The following is a 20,250-nucleotide window of genomic DNA, read 5'->3' as shown; positions in this document are numbered from 1 at the left end:
ACACCATAATTTTAAACATACATCTGAAATTATCTAGCCTGCTGATAATATAGCTATAATATGTTCATTTATTAACAAATACAAATAAATATAAGTAGGCTTGTAAAGCTTGTCAGCAATTTTTTGCCAAGCCTTCTCCCTCACCTTGTTAATTTTGACAGTATTTCCCTTTTTGGTGATGACTCCTTTATATTCCTCATATAGTTCCATCAGCAGGGTTTGTTCCGCCGCTGAGAAGAGCACTGCTCTTGTTTTCCTATCTTTTAGTGACATAATATCCTATTTTCGACAATCGACTGTTCTGGGCTACTTATATACTCTGTGCACGTGCTCAATGCTAGATTGTTTAAGCCTGACTTGAGTTAACATTGACTAGACACAGCTGAATTGTGTCAGTGGCTTGAGCCTTAAGTCAAAGTTGACGCTAATTCAAATCGGGCTCTTTCAATTAAGCGCAGATTTCATTAGCTGCATTGATGGAATACCCCCATGTTGTCATTAACCTGTATTTATGTTGATTTTGTCAGACGTCGCAGCCATAAAATAATGATTTAGTCAGTCGGGCTGTCTGTCCCACTCCTTACCAGATGTTGGCTATGATGCAGTTTTGTTGTTCGCCAACTGAAAAGAGGACAAAGAATAAATTTAGCCATTTTCATGTTGTTCAGGTGTTTCACTGTGGACAGAGGTTTTTACTACAACGAGCTGGAAACATTAGTGTGTATCCAAATTGTTTTCCCACAAAAACGTCACAAAGGCAACCTGCCATTGGATCAGAGCGCTGTCAATAGCTGCTTGATTTGCGATGCACAATCAGACAACAACAGTACCACGTTTTTCAGAACCGTCGAACAGGAGAGACATGACTCAAGACTTTTTCGGCAAATTAACAACACAACGTCTTAGTACATGGTATATACACACTCAATTATATAGTCTGAAATATGTGGACTGGGGTGTTTCGTTCTCTGCTGCAATAATATGCATTGGTGAACTCCAGATAACGGCGAGGGTGCAGGTAACCCACATGAACAGACACAGATTTAAGGCTCAGTACATAGAGTGCAGAGAACACACGCACACACAGCAACGATTGTATTGAAAATAAAACAAGTTAAATGAATAATTAATGCCTATGTGATGTTTTTATTTAGTAGAACAAAATTAGAAAAAACAGTTATTCAAACAGTTGAATAACAGTTATTCAATACAAAATGATTTTCAAATTTCAATTTTGAAAATTGTGCCCAATGTTTTCTAAGCCAATTTTCAACGCTGTATTTATTTCTGATAGAATTGTCCGATTTCGCATGTGCCACCGCGGACTAGTTCTTGGTCCCCACTGTGCCACCGCATTTAAAAAATCCTGGAATCGCCCCTGCTTCCAGACTGAAATATCTATAAAAATTTTAATTACTAAAGTTGGTTCAGACATTCATGTTCCCCAGAGGATGAAGCCTAATAACTTTGGTGATCATCTGACTTTTCATCTAGCGCCACCAGCAGGTTGACACTTTTTGGTTCAGATTAAAATATCTCGTCAGCTATTGGATTTGGTTCAGACATTCATTCCCCTCGGGATGAATTGTAACGATTCGCCTGACGGACCAAATACCTGAGAAACTAATGACATTCCTATCAGTCTCCTGTACTTTGTGTTTAGTGCTATTTAGAAAATATTAGCATGCTACCATGCTAATCCAAGATGATGAACATTATACGTGCTAAGCATCAGCATGTTAATAATTGTCATTTTTAGCAAGTTGCCATGTGGGCTTTAGCATTTAACTCGAAGAACTGCTGTACATGTATTTTAAGGTGTTCCTGTTCAGAGGCACAAAATATGGGAGGAGGGAATGGAAATGTATACACATAGCTGCTGCACCTGATTTATCACTTCTGACTGACCACTGTGGCAGACGAAATTGTGTATGAAATTTAATGTCTGGGAAAAGCACTGAAAAAAATATAAAAGTGTGGCGATTTTGTCCCCCTGACAGTAAATTGTGACAGGCTTAGTAAATGTCGCAAAATCTTCTTTCCTGAACCAAATCCATTATCACAGACTTTGCAGCTACATGTAACATGGAAAATAAAGACATCTTACTTTCAGCTTTCAGATTCCTCAATTCATGATTGTGTTGATGTGAGTTAGCAGTTGTGAAGGCATGTACGTTTCCCTGATGAAAACATCAATGTTCTCATCAACTGTTTGTACTGCTGGGGGGAGATTGCATCCCACAGCCGGAGCTGTCAGCTGTTAACAAACACCTGCCTTCCAATGAAATTACTTAACGGATGGTTTCAGCTCCTTTCGCCTCGAGGCATGCAGTGATTTCTGAAATACCTTTATGCAGTCTTCACAGCATCAGGTTGGAGCTATTCATTAGCTGCCAGCATTTATTTAAGGTTTTTCATTTATTTGAATGAAATGTAATGATTTTATAAGGTAATAAAATGTGTGTGGTTATATTACTTATCTTTTAAATATTCAATTAAATTGCCTTTGTTGTGCTCCTGACTTACTTTTTAATAATATTTTCAACATGGTTTTAAATACTCATTGCAGAAATAGGCATTTGCTTAGATCATTTATGCATTTTGACTCGTACCCTGCCAGGACACCAGTTTTCTGCCCAACAAGACCTCCAAATTAAACAACAAAATACATTGTTTGTTCATGCCCTCCAGAACAACTCCTCTCCACTCTTTTATTGTTTTATTGTCCAAAGGGGGTTGGATTGTTTGATTTGTTTAGTGTCTATACACACATGTATATGTTTTGCATGTGTATATGTATATGCTGTAGGTAGGTAGGTAGGTAGATAGATAGATAGATAGATAGATAGATAGATAGATAGATAGATAGATAGATAGATTTTCATCTCATAGCAGCAGTACACAAATGAACCACACAAAGGATAGTGCAAAAGAACAAATGTCAAATGCAAGTACTAACATGAGTTAGTCATTTTAAGCACAGGCATACAAGTGTGCAAAGTGCAATGCATGGTGCCAGAAGTTAAGGAAAATGTAATTACAAAGTCCAATTAGCGAGTCAAGGAAGATCTCAACTTCCCAGTCCACTGATGAATTATCTCCTGTGTCGCTCGGTGGAACACCTTGGAGCTATAAATCTTTGGCTGAAGATGTATGTTTTTATGTGAAGCACATTGAATCTCCTCTGGAATGAAATGTGCTATATAAATAAAGTTAGCTTTTCTTTGCTTTTGCAACCCTTGTGCACCCCTTATGACTAGGTGTAATGCTGGGTCAGTCTACTATAATTATTGTTTCCAAAAATATAGACAAAATATCTTAAATAGTTTTTATTTTGAATGGCACACTTAAAAGGGTAAAATATAGTATGGTATATATAATAGAGTATACTGGACTCACAGACATGGAACTGATAACAATCATCTATCCCAAAAGTGTTCCTTTAACTCTTCCTTTTGAAAATCTCAGCAGTTGATAATTTATCTAGAATGACCGTCAGTGAAAGTGTGAGGAGACATTGAATTGCCATGTGACATGCAAGTATGAATTTATGAATTACTTTACATACTATTCTATACATTGATGATAAGTATCTTAAAAAACTGTCAGGTAAAAGTGATGCAATTTCTGTCTATCAAGGTTCTGAATAACTGACTATAAAGAGTCCAAAAGAGTAGAGGACACAGGTTTTGGTTGAAAGATACCTCATTTTGGATTGAAGCATGAAGATGTTATACTATGTTTCTTCTATATCCTCTGTGCTGCATTAATTCACAGAGAATATGGACTGCCAGCAATCACTCAATATATGAGGTTTGATGGTGACAAACTATGACAACTACACTCCAATCAAGCCTTGCTCAGGCAGGAGGAGTGAGCCTGTGTGGATGTGGAGATTTCAATTCCCTCCAGGCTTCTGCAGGATTGCTGAGTGCTTGGACCATTTCTGTTTGTGTAAGAGCTTTCACATTTTTGTGGCACTCCATTCAAATACTTCTGACTCCACAGCAGGAGCCTGGGAATTCACTGATTCCTCTCTTTCTACGTGGTTTATTGTAAAATGAAAGTGCATTAGAGATTAGCTTTCACATTCAGTCAGTGCTGCTGGGACCTCCATACATTCTCTCACAGTACAAGACAAAGCGCTTCTCTTTGCACTCTGTTTTGCACTTTCAAAACCTCCAGTTTTTCTTGCAGGTTTTTGGAGGCATACGGTGCTCTACAAGCCAAGATGTGCAAACAACTGCCGTTTCAAAGAATGTACCTTTGAACAGAGCAGGTTTTAAATGTGTGTAAATAACTAAAACCAACTGTCTGCCATGCTTTTTGAATGACCGTGTGATAATTCTTTTACAGTTCTGTGTCTTTTTGCATGTTCTTTGTAATTTCTGTGATATTTAAGTTTTCCGACTAGTTCTACTGATATTTTTTTCTTTTATTAACAATGTGTAAAGTGAAAGAGGTCACTTGCATTGAAAAATTACCACCAATTGTGCAGTTTTTGATGACATAAGTTTTCTTATGTTTCAAGATGTCCAAGCTGATTTTGATGCATTGTGCTCCAATGGGCTCATGGACAGAATCTCTTCTGTTTTGATCAAGGCTTACTGTAGGCCTTTTTCCTTGGATCAGTTTGGAATAATATTTACATTTTTTCTTTTAACCCAAATCACCAGTTTATTCATAATAATTATGTGCATAGAACCTATTATACACTTGCAGACCCATTCTCATGAAGACAAGAGCCTCTCCAGAGTGCCCTTTCAGTCAAGTTGATATTGCCAGTCAAGAATGTCAATATTGGACAATTCTGCACAACACTAGACTACGACCGATGCTAACGTTTTTAAAATTCTCATTTTCTACAATATCTGAGTATGGAGCCAAAACACTCGGCTGAGGTTAGGGAGAGACAACTCGTTCTTATTCCCAGGTCGTCAAATACCGACGATGCAATATTTTAAGTTAGTTAAGTTCAGTTAGTTTCTGCATTAAAATGCGTTTTGATAACATTTCTAGCGAGAAATGTGTTTTTTATTTTCATAATCTTCGTTCAGTGAATGTATATGATCCTTAGTTTTGTTAGTTATTGCGAAGATTCTTTCAGGTCTCAGATCATTACTGTGGTGGTTGCTATGGATGCTGCTACATGTACGTAGGGAATTGTGGGTAGACTTGATGCATTCGACTCCTGTTTTGGGCTTGTCTGTTAACCAGGTTAACCAGATCCACCTCAAATTTGTTCAGCAAAGTCTTAAGACCTTGATGATGTTTCATTGTGAAGATTGTGAGTTTCCATCAAACACTGTTGCTGTGGCAACGCATTATTCGCTGTGAAACAGGAAATTGTTGTAACTTGAGTGTACATTGTCCAATCTGCCCCAAATTTCACATGTTTCATAAGAGTCCTGGCCTGAGCACATCGTCATACCAGTTAGGAGTTGCAGTCATTGCACCACCAACTGACAATAGGAAGTAAGCCTTACGTGACAATCATCATTTACATTAACTTAACGTGTAATTGGTGGGTGTTCTTGTGCCACATAGCGAACACAGGAAGTGACATTTTCCTTCTCCATGCAGCATCCAAAACACGTGAAAATTCAGAGCCGCATCGACCGAACCTCCGACAATCACGACACGACTGCGGCACACCCCGAAGTGCGGTCAGGTGCAAGGGCCATATTTAATTATTCTTTAAGATTCCATTTTTCCAAATGAATCACATTTTTGAGGGCCTAAAGGTGCTTGAAAAGTTGCACACTCATCAGGACTGGTGAAAAAAACTGGAAATGGGCAGGGCAAAATGGTTCTATAGCACCCCCTTGAAATTTTCTAAAATTCAGCCCGCGACCTACGTTTCAGCTACATGTTCGAAAATTGGGAGGTAGATGTATCACCCCAAGACATGCAAAAAAAGCTTCTTGGAGCCATACTCACAACCCAACAGGAAGTCATTCGGCATTTACAGGCCTCGTTCTTTATCAAACTCCTCCTAGAGAATTAATCCAATCAACTTCAAATTTTCGCAGAGCAATCTAAAGACCTTCACGATGAAAAATTACTCAAAGCTTGAGTTTTCGTTGGACAACGTGGTCGTTATGGGGCAGCGAATTTCAAGATTGTGAGTTTTCGGAAAACGGCCTTGGCATCACAATTCAGAGTTGCATCGAACAGCCGGCTGCAGCAGGCCCCAACGTGCATGGAGGTGCGAGGGCCCGATCATCGCTATTTGCAGCTTTAATTTAATTTTATATTTCCAAGAATATGTGGCTGAGGATATTTAATTAACAAGTCACCTTTCTTAAGAAGGTGTTATCAAACTGGACTTTACCTTTCATATCCCTCATTTAATCCCTGCACTTGTCACGTTCATATATATCATCAAACTGGACTTTATATTGTGCATTGCATTCAGCCTCCACTGTTGCATAATTTTATTATTTATGCACATCACATTTATTTTTTGCTTTTGTCATCTTCATGTATTTTATACACTTCATTTCTTTTCCTTTGTAAAGTCAACATTTAATTTCAAGTTTTACATCCCATTTCAAAACTATTACTATTCCATTCTGTAAACACATTTTAAATTTTAAAAAATGTCATTTTAATTTTACTTTACTTTCATTTATATTATTATTACCTTACTTTTGTCTATTGTCGTGGAGGTCAGGAACCCAGGTCAGGGCCAGAGATTAAGCCTGGACTCCCTTCAATTGAGTTTTATTTATATAGCGCCAATTCATAACAGAAGTTATCTCATTGCACTTTTCCTATAGAACAGGTCTAGACCATACTCTTTATATTATTTACAGAGACCCAACAAATCCCACCATGAGCAAGCACTTGGCGACAGTGGCAAGGAAAACTTCCTTTAAGAGGCAGAAACCTTGGACAGAACCAGACTCAGGGTGGGCAGAGAGAGACAGAGAGAGAGAGAGAGAGAGAGAGAGAGAGCATACAGTAGCATAATGTAAATTCCACATAGAAATTTAAAATAATAATGTTAATGGTAGTGGTAATATAGACAGAATATAGCCCACAGAAATGTCAGTATTGGGTTTGCACAGATGATTGGAATGATTGTTGCTGTTTAATCATCTGTGCAATATGAGCACAATATCTGAAAAGAGGCGTTTACAACACTTCCAACACTTTACCAATAGCTTCAGATGAACAAAAACTGTAGACATTCAAAATAAATCACTGGAGAAGGTCAGAGTTCAATGCACAGTTTATTTCTTTTACAATAAGTTAAACTCTGGAGTGGTCCGGACCAACTGATTTCAGAGCTTTGTACATTGTCTTTTATATCCCACAAGTCCCTCTTATCTGGGGAATCCCCACCTACTTTTCTTAAAGCTACTCAGGTTACTCCCGGAATAATGGCATCACGTTTTTCTTATTTGGGGCGAGTGGACAATCTCCAACTTTCCCTTTGCCGATTTTAATGGTATCTGGAAATTTACCAGCTCCTCCCACCTGAGCCTGTTCAGACCAGTCTTGACCAGTCTCAGCCAGTTTTTCTACACCATCATTCCACGGGGAGCTTCTGACCATATTTTAAAACTTTAATACTTTTCACACATAACACACTTTATATGTCTTTAACATACTTTTTTGTTTTACACCCGCACCGTCACTATCATTATTCTTCTGTGTTACAATTTTTGGGCAAATGACAATGCTTGCACTGTCTAATAAAACAGATTCTGATTAAATGGGCGATGTCATACTGACATATAATCCCAAAACCAAGAATCATACAGATATAACAAAATCTCCAGGGTTGTGTAAATAGTAGCTTATGGGACAGAGCCAGGCTAGTTGTTTCCCCCTGCTTCATCTTTATGCTAACCTAGGCTAACTGCATCCTGGCTACAGCTCCGTACTCAACACACATCAAATTTTTCATCTCACTCTTGGCAAAAAAGCAATGCAACCGCAAGGGGGCACAAGCCAGTGTCTTCTTGTGCCAGTCCCAAGTCTGGATAAATGCAGAGGGTTGTGTCAGGAAGGGCATCCGACGTAAAACACATGCCAAATTAAAAATGCGAATCGTGAAAATGACTTCCATACCGGATCGGTCGGGGCCCGGGTTAACAACGACCGCCACCGGTGCTGTTGACCTACAGGGTACCGGTGGAAATTGGACTACTGTTGGTCAAAGACGAAGAAGGAGAGGAGGAAGGTGTGTTCGTAGGCAGAGAGAGAAGAGGAAAGCTAAGAATGTAGGACTGACAGTAGGGACTTTGAATGTTGGGACTATGACAGGGAAGGCTAGAGAGTTGATTGACATGATGCAGAGAAGGAAGGTAGACATACTGTGTGTCCAGGAGACCAGGTGGAAAGGTAGCAAGGCTAAAAGCTTAGGAGCAGGGTTCAAGTTGTTCTACTATGGGTCAGCTAGAAAGAGAAACGGAGTAGGAGTTATCCTGAAAGAGGAGTTTGTGAGGAATGTTCTAGAGGTGAAAAGAGTATCAGACAGGTTGATGAGTCTGAAGCTGGAAATTGAAGGGGTGATGTTCAATGTTGTGAGTGGTTATGCCCCACAGGTAGGATGTGAGTTAGAAGAGAAGGAGAAATTCTGGAGTGAGTTAGATGAAGTGATGCAGAGCATCCCCAGAGGTGAGAGAGTGGTGATTGGTGCAGATTTCAATGGGCATGTAGGTGAAGGGAACAGAGGTGATGAGAATGTGATGGGCAGGTTTGGTCTTCAGGACAGGAACGCAGAAGGACAGATGGTGGTAGACTTTGCAAAGAGGATGGAAATGGCTGTAGTGAATACTTTCTTCCAGAAGAGGCAGGAACATAGGGTGACATATAAGAGCGGAGGTAGAAGCACTCAGGTGGACTACATCTTGTGTAGTCCACCTGAGTGTGATGGGAAGATGGAAGGAGTACTTTGAAGAGTTGATGAATGAGGAAAATGAAAGGGAACGAAGAGTAGAAGAAGTGACTGGTGTGGAGCAGGAAGTAGCAAAGATTAGCAAGAGTGAAGTGAGGAGGACGTTGAAGAGGATGAAGAGTGGAAAGGCAGTTGGTCCTGATGACAGGGTATGGAAGTGTCTAGGAGAGGTGCCAGTAGAGTTTCTGACTAGTTTTTTTAACAAGATCTTGGAGAGTGAGAGGATGCCCGAGGAATGGAGGAGTGTGTACTGGTGCCAATTATTAGGAACAAGGGAGATGTGCAGAGCTGTGGCAACTACAGAGGAATAAAGCTGATGAGCCATACAATGAAGTTGTGGGAAAGAGTAGTGGAAGCTAGGCTAAGGGCAGAGGTGAGCATTTGTGAGCAGCAATATGGTTTCATGCCTAGAAAGAGTACAACAGATGCAGTATTTGCTTTGAGGATGCTGATGGACAAGTACAGAGAAGGTCATAAGCATTGTGTCTTCGTAGATTTAGAGAAAGCGTATGACAGGGTGCCGAGAGAGGAGCTGTGGTATTGTATGAGGAAGTCTGGAGTGGCAGAGAAGTATGTTAGAGTGGTGCAGGACATGTATGAGAGCTGTAAAACCGTGGTGAGGTGTGCTGTAGATGTGACAGAGGAGTTCAAGGTGGAGGTGGGTTTGCATCAAGGATCGGCTCTGAGCCCCTTCTTGTTTGCTCTGGTGATGGACAGGCTGACAGATGAGGTTAGACAGGAATCTCCATGGATTATGATGTTTGCGGATGACATTGTGATTTGTAGTGGGAGCAGGTGGAGGAAAATCTAGAGAGATGGAGGTCTGCTCTGGAAAACAGAGGAATGAAGCTTAGCCGCAGTAAGACAGAATACATGTGTGTCAATGAGAGGGACCCAGGTGGAACGGTGAGGTTACAGGGAGCAGAGGTGAAGAAGGTGCAGGACTTTAAGTACTTAGGGTCAACGGTTCAGAGCAATGGAGACTGTGGAAAAGAGGTGAAGAGGCGAGTGCGAGCAGATTGGAACGGGTGGAGAAAAGTGTCAGGTGTGTTGTGTGATAAAAGAGTCTCAGCAAGAATGAAAGGAAAGGTGTTGGAGACAGTGGTGAGACCAGTGATGTTGTACAGCTTAGAGACAGTGGCACTGAAGAAAAGACAAGAGGCAGAGCTGGAGGCAGCAGAGCTTAAGATGTTGAGGTTCTCTTTGGGAGTGACGAGGACGGACAGGATCAGGAATGAGTACATCAGAGGGGCAGCTCATGTTAGATGTTTCGGAGATAAAGTCAGAGAGGCCAGATCGAGGTGGTTTGGACGTGTTCAGAGGAGAGACTGTGAATATATTGGTAGAAGGATGCTGAGGTTGGAGCTGCCAGGCAGGAGGTCTAGAGGAAGACCAAAGAGGAGATTTATGGATGTAGTGAGAGAGGACATTTAATTGGTGTGAGTGAAGAGGACTGCAGAGGACAGGGTTAGATGGAGGCTCATGATTCGCTGTGGCGACCCCTGAAAGGGAACAGCCGAAAGGAAAAGAAGAAGAAGAAGACTCTTGGCAAAAAAGCAAATAAGCACATTCATTGAGAGGACCTTGAGAACCTTCAGATTTGACTTTAATAATGTTGAGTCATTAGGTATTGGTGAAATTAATGTTTGTATCATCTCTGCATTGCCTCTACTCCATGGGGAAAATATACAATAATATTTATTAATCACAAGACAAGTTTTTTTCTTTTTGATGTTTACCCTACTGAATAGATGTTTACTCCCTTGTGATGTTCATTGATTATCATTATCACCATCTTTATCATAATCTTTTGAAATAAATTTGCTAAAGGCTTAAGGCAAAACTTCTAACATATTTAACAGTTTTTTAGACGTTGTTTAAGTTTCATACTGAGCACCATTTCATTCATCAGTTCATCAGGTAGACCACTCCAATGGACCATGTGACCTCTGACCTTTCTCAGAAACAGCTACATTTAATAGCTCTTAATTAACATTTACATTTGACTTGATGAGTTGTACTGTAGGCCTATTGTAAAAAACCTTTTTGTGTTGACTTTTTAACATTTAGAATTGTAGATGACTAACTTTTGCTGATGGCTTATTAACAACATTACTAACGTGCAACTGCATAATTGATGTTTTATGATAATTTATTAAAGACTTATTAATGTCATTTATGACTGAAAACCTGATGCATTTGTTGGAAAGAGACTTTTTTTGACAATTTTGATCTTTAAAGGGACAGTTCACCCCAAAATCAAGAATCCATATTTCTCCTCTGACCTGTAGTGCTGTTTATCCATCTACATTTGAAAAACTCAACAGCAACGTCTCTTTCCAGAAACCATGACCAGCAGTTTCATGTGGGAACTATTTTCTTTGTACCGACAGTTCCCACATGAAACTGCTCAAAACAAGATCTGACATCTCCAAAACTCTGCAACTCACACCAAAACAATCTAGATGGATAAATAGCACTACAGGTGCTGATTTTGATTTTGATTTTGGGGTGAACTGCCCCTAAGTTAAAATAAATAATAAAAAGAAAATAATAAAACAAAAGAAAACACCAAGTGCTCACACAGCCACAAAGTAATGAATTGATGTCAAAAAGAGATTAAAGCAATGACCAAGAATGTGTAGACAGAAGCCACAGCTTATTACACCTACTCTTTGCACAATACAAAAATGTTATTTCTGAACAATCTGCACAGTCCAGATAATAAATACATGGTAATAATACGTATAAACACATATATACATATAACACACTCACACACACACACACACACACACACACACACATATATGGGCATGTGTATACATACATGTATGCACATTTACAGTACACACACTCATTGATACACAAACACACTGGAACGTTGTTTCATTTTATCAACAGATAAACAGATTTTTTATGTACTAAAGCATGATGGGGCATCAAACCATTATTTTGTGTTAATCTATTACACATTTTATGAACATTTGTTTTGAATTTCTGAGTTGTACTACAGTTTCAGATCATACACAAGATTGTTCCATAGATCCACTCCTTTTACTTAAGTGCATTTCTTTTCAACATTTTGTATCTCTCTTTGCAAATGTATTTTAAATATTTGATGATAATAGATTATGTGCTTTATACATTATTATTTTGATCAATATGTTATTTTGTTAAGTTTAACTGCATAATTGATGGTTTATTACCTTTTATTATTGACATTTTATTATTAACGTCGATAACTACAGACCTAATGGTTACGAGCATGGAAGCAAAGAAAGGCAATTTGAATCTAATGAGCAACTGAATACTTAATTGTGACATTTTATCCATTTTTCCAAGTATCCATTTTACTTAATATTTAATGTTGAAATTTAAGTACTGCTGAATCTGTTGGATTGAAATATTTATTTAGAAAACCAGAAAGTAAGTTCAAGATGTGCAACTTCAAAAACTTGTTTTTAAGTATGTTTTTGGAATCACTAATTCATATAGAAAATTGGGTCCAACATTAAAAACCACATTAAAGTTGCTTCATTGCAGTCGGCCATTTTTGGATCCACAAATCCAAGTCAAGTCAAAAAATTGGGTTGCTCAAATTGGACTAGTGAAATCCAGACCAAAATTTAGGATGAAGAATTAAAACTTTAACATGTGGGGATCAATCAGACCTCCGTCCTATCAGGTCATGTTTTGTCAGTCACGTGATCCAAGAATGAGAAGTTCAGATGACCAACTAGAAACCCTGAACACTCACATTTTTTGTTTGAGTTTGTGTACCTGAAAAAAGGGATGGGTTTTTTATTTTTATTTTCAAAACAACTTTTTGGTAATTGCACAGAGGGGAATTCAAATCACTTCAGATAAGTAACATATTTCAATGCTATAACATTATTCAGTATTGGCTAATCTGTACAATTAAGTATTCAGCTGCCTTACAATTTAAGTCTATACAGAATTAACAAATGCTTTATTAACCATTAATAAGCCTTATTAGAGAGTGGTAGCCTACCAAAAAGGGCAGGGAACTCACCATGAAACTTTATTAAATGACTCATTAACCATTAATGAAGCCAGTGGTTACAGCTTATGACCCTCTATAAAGGGGGGCTATTGAGAAAGTTGTTTTGCAGTAATGCAGTGGGTCTCCGTCAGGAAAGCTTTCAGCATCATCATCATCATCATCATCGCTGCTGCTGCTAATGAGCTGTCGGAGTGGGATGTGAAACATGTGTCACACGTCAGTGGATGTCAGCTGCGTCCCGCAGGGCGCCGTCAGTGCGTGGAGGAAACTCCAGGGCTGCAGATCAAACCGCGGAGCTCTGCGTTCCGCTCCGAGCGGAGAGTCAGAGCAGACATGCCTGAATCCCTGAAAGTTTAGTCTTGCTTTTCCGTCATCTCAAACTTAAAATAGCCCACACTTGGAGCTGATCGGTGCGAGGAGCCAGCGCAGCGGTTTGCTCGCCAGTAGAAGTGAGGTCAGAGCGGAGCGAGCGGCGGAGCGAGCGGCGGAGCGGTGCCGCGCTCGGTTTTCACGCGCAAAGGGAAAAGAGTGATCCGGCAGTACCGGGAATCCAAGAGGGGAATGGAAATTACAAACGGTATTGGAATTATGTTGAAGTGAAAACTCCAACAGCTTGATCATCGACTGCATCTCCTGGACATAGAAACGCAGAAAGGTAAGAGGCGCACTGAGGCTCCTTCGATACTCTACTGTAGATGCGGACGCGGTAACTTAACTATACATTCATCGCATGTCTAAGGATGTAACCTAGTAAGAGATGTTGGTCAGTGCAGCCTGATACTTCCCTCCACGCCGTGTGTGCCTTCTTTAGCCGCGGGCAGTGGCCGTCAGGCGGACGGGAGTGTGGAGCGCTGGCTGCTGTTATGGAGCCTGCTGCAGGACAAGAGCGCCACCGCCGCCCCGCTGCCCTTTCATTCTGCTCGCTTTATTGTTGCCACACAGATGAAATACAGCTGGAGTATCATGTCAATACTCATATCGCCTCTGAGAGGGTTTTGTATTGGCAGAGGTCGCACAGCACACAGGCCGTACTGCACAGAAACTTGTTCAGCATGTCCCTGCAGTGACTGAAGGCAGCCAGTGCAGAATCCCTCCTGACCTATGTGCAGCTTGATTATTCAACATTGTGGCATTTGGGATTAGATTCTCCTTTCTTGTCATGTTCTGGCCTTGGGGGCTAACACTTGGGAATGTGTGTGGCCTTTTTCAGACACTATACAGTTTGTGACCTTGACTTTTACCATGCTTCTTGATCAGGTAACCATGGGGGGGCTTGTAGCCCCTCTCAGTGGTGAGGTAGCCACAGATGGGGCTGATGGCTGGAAGTTGTTTACTGGCCTGCAGCTTCAGTGTGGATTCGGTGAACTGGCACGCCAAGCGAGGGAACCTCCGGCCCTAATCCACCTGTCTACTAAGAGATGACCTTTGCCTCAGGTGGATTACAGCCATACTCTAATTGACTTACCATTAACCCTTCCAACACATATTTTGGTGTCATGCTAGAGGTGGCTGAGCTACAGGAGCCGAAGCAGCATCGTGTCCTGATTGCTGGGGGGGAGGGGACATTAATCTACCTCGTCCATCACAGTTCCCAGGCCGGGCGCCACAGTGAAACTGCTAATCCCTCTGTAATCATAGTTTAAATCTCTCAGAGCTATGACTTGCTTTACCTCACTGGTGCACTAAATGGAATATGAGTGAGCATGCTCTACTGTGAAGCAGGAGATGTGTCCTGAGGGGCCGGAGTTACTTCGTTTTTCATATTCTGGTGTTGCAAAAAGTGTCGTGTCAGAATGAGAAACGGGTCTTGTATCCTTGCTATTGTTTTAGCTCATCACTTGGGATCTAGTAAATACTGGTCTCTGCGATACTCGATTATCTTAGCTGTAATTCTGTTCTGATGACAGGATTAGTACCTCTCCTGAGAAGAGATGTGTTGTGTTTGTGGGTTCTTTTTTGCTGCTAAATGTCCTGTGAGCCCGGTGGTGGCCAGGCTGGTCTTTGGGTTCTCAAATAATGCCTTCTCTAAGCAGCCCCTGGGCCTCTCAGCGGATCTGCTGGCTATAAATAATGGCACATATGTCACCATGCTCTTGGCTGACGTACACTAAGCCCCATCCTGAGCTCCATAGGGACCAACAGAGAGCTGCGTCTCAGTCTTGACTGAGGCCTGGACACAGACTACGGCACACCTCGGGCTTCACTGACATCCTCCACCTCCACCTCCTCTCCCTGTACGGCCTGTGCAGAGATGGAAGAGCAGCATTAGCAACAGCTTGTTTGTTTCACAGTATCTTAACGCTGTCCAATCGCTGTGAGCAGCAGGAGACAGTCGTTGAGTCATCATCTCGTAGAAACAGCAACAGGGCTTTAAACAACAGTACAGCACAGTCACATACACGCACGAATCACACTCTGCATGGCTGAAACCATGTTCACCATGGAGATGATGAACAGCCTATTTATTCCCACAAGAGAACAACATACTGGGCTAATGGCCAATTCATGGTTTCGCTGTGCGAGGGTCCGTGTGGTGTACGTTTCATAATTTTGTCACCGAGTCCACCGACTGCGTATGCACTAGAAAAGTAATCAGGACGCTTGTTTCATGTACTGCGTGTGCTGTGTTTCCCATGCTTGGTTCTATTTAGTTATATTTACTCATCAAGTGGTCGCACGCACCGTTTCCTTTTTTGACTTTTTTATGTTGTTCAGCCAAACACAACAAACTAAGGAGCTCTTCTTCCTGCCGTCAGGACGTTTTCCAGTGCTTATGTGTGGAATGTGACTGCGTACCCCCGATTTTAGTATGCACAGAAGCTTGTGCATGTCCGCTGTCCACGTCTCTACAGGAGGATGATCCCGGCTTTACTCACCCAACATTTCCAAACCGTTTCCATGCTGAGGTAATCCTAACGTTTAGAAAATCAATGTCACACACACTGATAGAACAAAGTTCACGTTTTCTCAAGAGACAGTTCCAACCTTGGATATGCAGGTAGTCCTGCCACGGGTTGGATGTCTTACTAACAGGAGTTTACACATAGAGGCGATGATATTAATAATTCATTCATTTTCAGATGAACTACTTAAAGGGTTAACAAAACAGGGCATAGTTACATGTAGGATAGTGATCAGTGGGAACGTCCTCAACTTATAGTCAAAGGATTCCTTTGACTCTTCAATGAGCTGATGTAGGTGAACAATCTGTCAAATTATTTCTTCAGAATCATTCACTGCTTGCAAATGAATGCAAAGGGAGTGTTCCATTTAGCCTTTTATTAGCAGAAAGTGGACAGGTGAGAGGGCATACAACAAAGGTCCCGGCTGGGCTGAACCAGACCCGTAGCAATTTCATGGTCAGCGACTAGACCCATGCCCACCAGGATGCCTCAATCTGGTGTTTATGAAATTAACAAAAACTTCAGTATCAGCTAAAATCCTAACAATCAATTATTCTGCTAACTGACTAAGAGGGAGCAGCCCTACTTCTCATGTTTCTGTCCACGCTAACAATGCTGATAGTAACAAACGGTGGTGACGGTCAGTAAAGGAGCAGCCACAGAGTCGGCCACAGCAGCCAACTGGGCTGGGAGGAATAAAAGGCTGGAGGTAGAAAGGGCGATGCACAGCAGGACTCTGCTCCGTCTCCCCTCCTTCCCGGATGAGTCCTGATGTCAGACTTTCATCTGTTGCTATGGATGGCTGCACTGTCCCCTCATTTGCCATCAATTCAGCCTCTCCCTGAACATCCCTAAAGCTGGGATTATATAGTCATGCCTGCCAGTTCGTCAGCCTCAATTTTCTCCAAGAGAAGCTGTGTAAGTGGATATGTATGAGAGTCTAGTGTTCATACTCTGGAGTGATCTGCCTTGGATGAGTGTGTGTGTGTGTGTGTGTGTGTGTGTGTGTGTGTGTGTGTGTCCTTGGCAGGCTGGGAGGAAGTAACATGCAGCATGCCAGGCCTTCTGAGCCTTCTTCTAGGTGGCGGAAGCAGCATTTGGGTTAGTGGTCTGTTGTCCATATGCCCTCCACCTGCCTGAAGTAACACATGACCATCTGGGTGAGATTAGCATTTCCTGCTCCAGTGTGCACAGAGGATTACAGAGTGCTCCTGCAAGTGGAACACAAACAAATGTATATATTAGAAAACTCAGCCCGGTGGGGATTATCCATGACAGACATCCAACAAATACAGTCAGACTGGTGAGTCTCCAGTGAGAGGGGTGCTGTGTTTTAATGCAGTTAAGTGGCTGCATTTCTGGCACAGTTGTGTTTTGAATTAGCGCTGAAACGATTAGTCAATTAATCAATTAGAGTATCAACAGAAAATTGAATTTGTATTCAGTTTGAGTTCTGGAATTTTAACATTTAACATTTTAACATTTGTCATTACTGTTCATGTATTGTAGATGAAATCATTAATCTGTTTGTTAATAAAAATTAATAATTGTTAGTTGGACCCTAATAGGAATGTCAATAAGTAATCAGGGTTTTAAGAATGGGCCATTTGGCCTGCGTACAGTAGAGGCACTGAGTCTGTGTCACCTTATTTGACAGAAATCTACCATTTGATAAACAAAAATGTAGGACTGTAGGCATTATTTTACATTTGATGCTTCTATTGAGGTTTTCGAATGAAAGAAATGTCTCTCATCACGCAAAAAAAAAAATCCTTGAGCAAAACATTAGAGCCCAACTGATTTATCGGCCAATATTGGCCTATTGCAGATATATCGGTATCGGCAGATGGAAAGGTGAGCATCAGAGCATCTCTTCATCCTTCTGCAGCTCAGCAGACGACGGTGCGGTGGTGGGTTGAGTCTGCTGAGTGTTGACTTCACGCTACGTTGTTACCTAGTTGGTGAGATGCAATGGTGGAAAGTAAATAAATAATGTCAGGAGCCTGTTTTTTCACCGGATACGTTGAACGGTTCCCCTGAATGTTTCTAGCAGAGGTGCTGTTTCTCTCGTGACTCGGCACCAGCGAACCGTGAATTAATGTTTGTGACTGTTATGTTAACAGCGAAATATTGCTACAGATGACGTGTTTTGATTAGCAAATAAAAAAATAAAAGTTTGGAGTTCAATCCTTTGAAATAATGGTTCAGAATCGGAACAAAGCTGCAGCATGAATCTCAGAGCTTGATAGACTAGAGAATATATGGTTTAGTAGAGAGCAGTGGTGGAATGAAACAAAGTGCATTTAGTACTGTACTTGGTTTAGAGGTACTTGTATTTTACTTGAGTATCTCCATGGCATTCTGCTACTTCAGCAACTGACTGATACTGAACATACAGCCCTGATGTTTATTTAGCTATTTATTTTATTTTTTATGTATTCTTTATTTTCTCAGTGTTCATTTCTAGAATTGGTTGATAATGTCTGTTAAATTATTTAACATGTTAAAGAATATTTAACTCAAACATTCTTTAATAAAGTTATTTGTTTAAGAAAGCAGCCTTCTGAGTGCCTTTGCATAGGCATATCGGTGCAAAATCCACACAGAAAAGGTCTACTTTCATTCCAGCTCAAAAATTTAATATATCGACTGTCATATCGGCCGTGGATGTTTCCCCTCTAAAATCGGTCTCAAACATCTTATATCGGTCGGGCTCCAATATATATTATTCTGAAATAGGCCATTACTTTTTGTCCTTTAAGTATATTTTGATGCTAATACTTTTGTACTTTTACTTAAGATTTTGAATGCAGGACTTTTACTTGGAACAGAGTATTTTTACACTGTGGCGTTAATATCTGAGTACGTCACTGAGGATTTGTCGGTTGCTGTTTGTAAACACAGAGAGAGAGAGCAGCGGTGGTCGAGCGAGAGAGAGAGTGAATGAAGAGAGGGAGCGGCGTTAGCGAGAACAAAGCGGTGAATCAGAGAAATAAGATGTTATTTTCTGATTGTTTCATGGCGGTTACGTTCTAAAGCACAAACAAACACGGCCCCATCTCCGCTTTACTCTGAGCCACATTGCTGGATTTTGTGTGAATGCAGCCGAAGTGTGTGTAGCTCAGCCCCGCCCTCGGTCAGACAGACACACAGACCTGACACAGACAGAGAGCGGAGGAGAGACAGCGATGTCACCTGGAGTCCTGACTTTTAATGCATGAGCAATCACTGGAAGTCCTCTCTCTCATTAGCGCTAGCTTCACAGCGGAGCGTTCAGGCCCAGTCAAAACGATGCAGCTTAGCTGGCATACTGTGCGCTCCCACCAGAAGCTTCATGAGCTACAAAAAGCGGCCGGCAGTCATTCTTTTTCAACGGCCGCTGGCGACGAGACGCGATGAGTTGAAGTTGAGAGGAGCTGAACTTTATACAAATTAGCAGCAACACAGTGAAGCAGCAGCCAACTTCAGATTGGAATTTGATTTTCTTCCCCCGGTAAACGTCTCCCTATGTACTGAAGTTCCTAGCAAATATTTGTTCTATACTGACAAAGGAGGAGAAAATGGTTAATTTCCTTTGGAGCTGACTAAAACCTCTTTGGGGGGGCCAAAAATTCAGGAAAATCCCTGGTATTTAATTAGCAGTTAATATCCATTTATAATTTAATTGATCAATACGTTAACTGAAAATGTAGAGGTGATGGACGTGCATTGTAAACTGTCAGAAAACGTACTGTTTGGAGGCGTACAAGGTTGCGTCGTTAGGTGGCGCCTCTGTTTGTTTAATGAGATGGAGTTACAGGCGTGAGCTGACCGACACATGAAATAAGCGTGCCCCTCTTCCTCTGCCCTCCAGAGATGTTGGTACCTGCTGGTGACTCCTTCAACGTAAAGCTGAGGTTTTCAAACTGTGACAGTCAGTCAAATTCAAACACACAGACATGATACACATATTTTTAGATTCAGTGTGACGAACAATTCCAGAGGATAGCATTTTTATATATATATATATATATATATATACAGTATATATATATATACAGTATATATATATATATTTACTGATGTCCTTTGTGAATAAACGTCCATTAATCTGCTTAGAAATCAGAGAAAAAGACACTCCTCAGAACTGCAGAACTTGCCTGAGAATCATCACGTTTTGAAGTTTTCTTCATTGTCAAAGTAATCCAGTGTGTCTGTACATCCATGGGTAATGGTGCCAATTTCCCAAAATGTGAACAAATATAGGCAAAAAATGGGGCTCAAGTTGTAGCCTGCAGCTAACTAACTGGGTTGTTCGTTAGAGGGGATCATAGCTAAGGTAGGATTATTATCTAAATAAAACACAAAGGACTGACGGCCTGTTTTCTTGAGATCAGTGTAACCTATTCGATGTTTAATTGGTGACAGAA

At 41.0% G+C, this 20,250-nt stretch overlaps 1 protein-coding gene across 5 annotated transcripts in view; it reads left to right on the top strand.

The window, feature by feature from the left end:
• The first annotated feature begins 12,716 nt into the window (after positions 1-12,716).
• Positions 12,717-20,250, top strand: part of lrfn2b (leucine rich repeat and fibronectin type III domain containing 2b) — a 164,270-nt gene continuing 156,736 nt past the window's right edge. For 4 of the 5 annotated variants that reach the window (XM_044169720.1, XM_044169714.1, XM_044169716.1 and 1 more), the window contains exon 1: positions 12,718-13,593. The gene's annotated coding sequence lies outside the window, so the exon portion shown is untranslated. Of the gene's footprint in view, positions 13,594-20,250 lie in introns of all 5 variants that reach the window. The other variant, XM_044169722.1, reaches the window with a different exon arrangement.

This window comes from Siniperca chuatsi, linkage group LG16, assembly GCF_020085105.1.
Source record: "Siniperca chuatsi isolate FFG_IHB_CAS linkage group LG16, ASM2008510v1, whole genome shotgun sequence".
NCBI lineage: Eukaryota > Metazoa > Chordata > Actinopteri > Centrarchiformes > Sinipercidae > Siniperca > Siniperca chuatsi.
Note: the sequence above shows the minus strand (reverse complement) of the source record. Positions and strands in the feature narration are given on the sequence as shown.